Raw genomic sequence first — 6,000 nt, forward strand, 5'->3', positions numbered from 1 at the left:
ATGCCCGCCTGCCAACGTCAAGGCAGACCCCCCTAAGCGGGTCCTAACACTGACCCTTCAGCCTGCTTCCTTGAGCTTCTGGCAAAGATATCTCTAATGAGACAGAAAGGGGTATTTTTTATATACACCCCTTTACTTATTAACCCTTAATAGGGAACACATGGGATGGGTAGCAGCATTGTAACCAGGCTGTGTGATACAAAGTAAATACAAATACAAAAAGAGAAGTCCTGCGCTTAAGCAGCAAGGACTACAACACACATCAGCCCCAATATATAGTAAAAACCAAAGAAAAGAAAATGTTACTTGCGCTTTCTCCTTAATCCCTATGTATATTTAGACAAATGGAGGTCATTTAGTTGCTCCAATGGCCATTGGAGGGATGCCCGCCTGCCAACGTCAAGGCAGACCCCCCTAAGCGGGTCCTAACACTGACCCTTCAGCCTGCTTCCTTGAGCTTCTGGCAAAGATATCTCTAATGAGACAGAAAGGGGTATTTTTTATATACACCCCTTTACTTATTAACCCTTAATAGGGAACACATGGGATGGGTAGCAGCATTGTAACCAGGCTGTGTGATACAAAGTAAATACAAATACAAAAAGAGAAGTCCTGCGCTTAAGCAGCAAGGACTACAACACACATCAGCCCCAATATATAGTAAAAACCAAAGAAAAGAAAATGTTACTTGCGCTTTCTCCTTAATCCCTATGTATATTTAGACAAATGGAGGTCATTTAGTTGCTCCAATGGCCATTGGAGGGATGCCCGCCTGCCAACGTCAAGGCAGACCCCCCTAAGCGGGTCCTAACACTGACCCTTCAGCCTGCTTCCTTGAGCTTCTGGCAAAGATATCTCTAATGAGACAGAAAGGGGTATTTTTTATATACACCCCTTTACTTATTAACCCTTAATAGGGAACACATGGGATGGGTAGCAGCATTGTAACCAGGCTGTGTGATACAAAGTAAATACAAATACAAAAAGAGAAGTCCTGCGCTTAAGCAGCAAGGACTACAACACACATCAGCCCCAATATATAGTAAAAACCAAAGAAAAGAAAATGTTACTTGCGCTTTCTCCTTAATCCCTATGTATATTTAGACAAATGGAGGTCATTTAGTTGCTCCAATGGCCATTGGAGGGATGCCCGCCTGCCAACGTCAAGGCAGACCCCCCTAAGCGGGTCCTAACACTGACCCTTCAGCCTGCTTCCTTGAGCTTCTGGCAAAGATATCTCTAATGAGACAGAAAGGGGTATTTTTTATATACACCCCTTTACTTATTAACCCTTAATAGGGAACACATGGGATGGGTAGCAGCATTGTAACCAGGCTGTGTGATACAAAGTAAATACAAATACAAAAAGAGAAGTCCTGCGCTTAAGCAGCAAGGACTACAACACACATCAGCCCCAATATATAGTAAAAACCAAAGAAAAGAAAATGTTACTTGCGCTTTCTCCTTAATCCCTATGTATATTTAGACAAATGGAGGTCATTTAGTTGCTCCAATGGCCATTGGAGGGATGCCCGCCTGCCAACGTCAAGGCAGACCCCCCTAAGCGGGTCCTAACACTGACCCTTCAGCCTGCTTCCTTGAGCTTCTGGCAAAGATATCTCTAATGAGACAGAAAGGGGTATTTTTTTATATACACCCCTTTACTTATTAACCCTTAATAGGGAAGACATGGGATGGGTAGCAGCATTGTAACCAGGCTGTGTGATACAAAGTAAATACAAATACAAAAAGAGAAGTCCTGCGCTTAAGCAGCAAGGACTACAACACACATCAGCCCCAATATATAGTAAAAACCAAAGAAAAGAAAATGTTACTTGCGCTTTCTCCTTAATCCCTATGTATATTTAGACAAATGGAGGTCATTTAGTTGCTCCAATGGCCATTGGAGGGATGCCCGCCTGCCAACGTCAAGGCAGACCCCCCCTAAGCGGGTCCTAACACTGACCCTTCAGCCTGCTTCCTTGAGCTTCTGGCAAAGATATCTCTAATGAGACAGAAAGGGGTATTTTTTATATACACCCCTTTACTTATTAACCCTTAATAGGGAACACATGGGATGGGTAGCAGCATTGTAACCAGGCTGTGTGATACAAAGTAAATACAAATACAAAAAGAGAAGTCCTGCGCTTAAGCAGCAAGGACTACAACACACATCAGCCCCAATATATAGTAAAAACCAAAGAAAAGAAAATGTTACTTGCGCTTTCTCCTTAATCCCTATGTATATTTAGACAAATGGAGGTCATTTAGTTGCTCCAATGGCCATTGGAGGGATGCCCGCCTGCCAACGTCAAGGCAGACCCCCCTAAGCGGGTCCTAACACTGACCCTTCAGCCTGCTTCCTTGAGCTTCTGGCAAAGATATCTCTAATGAGACAGAAAGGGGTATTTTTTTATATACACCCCTTTACTTATTAACCCTTAATAGGGAACACATGGGATGGGTAGCAGCATTGTAACCAGGCTGTGTGATACAAAGTAAATACAAATACAAAAAGAGAAGTCCTGCGCTTAAGCAGCAAGGACTACAACACACATCAGCCCCAATATAGAGTAAAAACCAAAGAAAAGAAAATGTTACTTGCGCTTTCTCCTTAATCCCTATGTATATTTAGACAAATGGAGGTCATTTAGTTGCTCCAATGGCCATTGGAGGGATGCCCGCCTGCCAACGTCAAGGCAGACCCCCCTAAGCGGGTCCTAACACTGACCCTTCAGCCTGCTTCCTTGAGCTTCTGGCAAAGATATCTCTAATGAGACAGAAAGGGGTATTTTTTATATACACCCCTTTACTTATTAACCCTTAATAGGGAACACATGGGATGGGTAGCAGCATTGTAACCAGGCTGTGTGATACAAAGTAAATACAAATACAAAAAGAGAAGTCCTGCGCTTAAGCAGCAAGGACTACAACACACATCAGCCCCAATATATAGTAAAAACCAAAGAAAAGAAAATGTTACTTGCGCTTTCTCCTTAATCCCTATGTATATTTAGACAAATGGAGGTCATTTAGTTGCTCCAATGGCCATTGGAGGGATGCCCGCCTGCCAACGTCAAGGCAGACCCCCCTAAGCGGGTCCTAACACTGACCCTTCAGCCTGCTTCCTTGAGCTTCTGGCAAAGATATCTCTAATGAGACAGAAAGGGGTATTTTTTATATACACCCCTTTACTTATTAACCCTTAATAGGGAACACATGGGATGGGTAGCAGCATTGTAACCAGGCTGTGTGATACAAAGTAAATACAAATACAAAAAGAGAAGTCCTGCGCTTAAGCAGCAAGGACTACAACACACATCAGCCCCAATATATAGTAAAAACCAAAGAAAAGAAAATGTTACTTGCGCTTTCTCCTTAATCCCTATGTATATTTAGACAAATGGAGGTCATTTAGTTGCTCCAATGGCCATTGGAGGGATGCCCGCCTGCCAACGTCAAGGCAGACCCCCCTAAGCGGGTCCTAACACTGACCCTTCAGCCTGCTTCCTTGAGCTTCTGGCAAAGATATCTCTAATGAGACAGAAAGGGGTATTTTTTATATACACCCCTTTACTTATTAACCCTTAATAGGGAACACATGGGATGGGTAGCAGCATTGTAACCAGGCTGTGTGATACAAAGTAAATACAAATACAAAAAGAGAAGTCCTGCGCTTAAGCAGCAAGGACTACAACACACATCAGCCCCAATATATAGTAAAAACCAAAGAAAAGAAAATGTTACTTGCGCTTTCTCCTTAATCCCTATGTATATTTAGACAAATGGAGGTCATTTAGTTGCTCCAATGGCCATTGGAGGGATGCCCGCCTGCCAACGTCAAGGCAGACCCCCCTAAGCGGGTCCTAACACTGACCCTTCAGCCTGCTTCCTTGAGCTTCTGGCAAAGATATCTCTAATGAGACAGAAAGGGGTATTTTTTTATATACACCCCTTTACTTATTAACCCTTAATAGGGAACACATGGGATGGGTAGCAGCATTGTAACCAGGCTGTGTGATACAAAGTAAATACAAATACAAAAAGAGAAGTCCTGCGCTTAAGCAGCAAGGACTACAACACACATCAGCCCCAATATATAGTAAAAACCAAAGAAAAGAAAATGTTACTTGCGCTTTCTCCTTAATCCCTATGTATATTTAGACAAATGGAGGTCATTTAGTTGCTCCAATGGCCATTGGAGGGATGCCCGCCTGCCAACGTCAAGGCAGACCCCCCTAAGCGGGTCCTAACACTGACCCTTCAGCCTGCTTCCTTGAGCTTCTGGCAAAGATATCTCTAATGAGACAGAAAGGGGTATTTTTTTATATACACCCCTTTACTTATTAACCCTTAATAGGGAACACATGGGATGGGTAGCAGCATTGTAACCAGGCTGTGTGATACAAAGTAAATACAAATACAAAAAGAGAAGTCCTGCGCTTAAGCAGCAAGGACTACAACACACATCAGCCCCAATATATAGTAAAAACCAAAGAAAAGAAAATGTTACTTGCGCTTTCTCCTTAATCCCTATGTATATTTAGACAAATGGAGGTCATTTAGTTGCTCCAATGGCCATTGGAGGGATGCCCGCCTGCCAACGTCAAGGCAGACCCCCCTAAGCGGGTCCTAACACTGACCCTTCAGCCTGCTTCCTTGAGCTTCTGGCAAAGATATCTCTAATGAGACAGAAAGGGGTATTTTTTATATACACCCCTTTACTTATTAACCCTTAATAGGGAACACATGGGATGGGTAGCAGCATTGTAACCAGGCTGTGTGATACAAAGTAAATACAAATACAAAAAGAGAAGTCCTGCGCTTAAGCAGCAAGGACTACAACACACATCAGCCCCAATATATAGTAAAAACCAAAGAAAAGAAAATGTTACTTGCGCTTTCTCCTTAATCCCTATGTATATTTAGACAAATGGAGGTCATTTAGTTGCTCCAATGGCCATTGGAGGGATGCCCGCCTGCCAACGTCAAGGCAGACCCCCCTAAGCGGGTCCTAACACTGACCCTTCAGCCTGCTTCCTTGAGCTTCTGGCAAAGATATCTCTAATGAGACAGAAAGGGGTATTTTTTTATATACACCCCTTTACTTATTAACCCTTAATAGGGAACACATGGGATGGGTAGCAGCATTGTAACCAGGCTGTGTGATACAAAGTAAATACAAATACAAAAAGAGAAGTCCTGCGCTTAAGCAGCAAGGACTACAACACACATCAGCCCCAATATAGAGTAAAAACCAAAGAAAAGAAAATGTTACTTGCGCTTTCTCCTTAATCCCTATGTATATTTAGACAAATGGAGGTCATTTAGTTGCTCCAATGGCCATTGGAGGGATGCCCGCCTGCCAACGTCAAGGCAGACCCCCCTAAGCGGGTCCTAACACTGACCCTTCAGCCTGCTTCCTTGAGCTTCTGGCAAAGATATCTCTAATGAGACAGAAAGGGGTATTTTTTATATACACCCCTTTACTTATTAACCCTTAATAGGGAACACATGGGATGGGTAGCAGCATTGTAACCAGGCTGTGTGATACAAAGTAAATACAAATACAAAAAGAGAAGTCCTGCGCTTAAGCAGCAAGGACTACAACACACATCAGCCCCAATATATAGTAAAAACCAAAGAAAAGAAAATGTTACTTGCGCTTTCTCCTTAATCCCTATGTATATTTAGACAAATGGAGGTCATTTAGTTGCTCCAATGGCCATTGGAGGGATGCCCGCCTGCCAACGTCAAGGCAGACCCCCCTAAGCGGGTCCTAACACTGACCCTTCAGCCTGCTTCCTTGAGCTTCTGGCAAAGATATCTCTAATGAGACAGAAAGGGGTATTTTTTTATATACACCCCTTTACTTATTAACCCTTAATAGGGAACACATGGGATGGGTAGCAGCATTGTAACCAGGCTGTGTGATACAAAGTAAATACAAATACAAAAAGAGAAGTCCTGCGCTTAAGCAGCAAGGACTACAACACACAT

The sequence above is a fragment of the Pelobates fuscus genome, chromosome 12, assembly GCF_036172605.1.
Source record: "Pelobates fuscus isolate aPelFus1 chromosome 12, aPelFus1.pri, whole genome shotgun sequence".
Taxonomy (NCBI): Eukaryota; Metazoa; Chordata; class Amphibia; order Anura; family Pelobatidae; genus Pelobates; species Pelobates fuscus.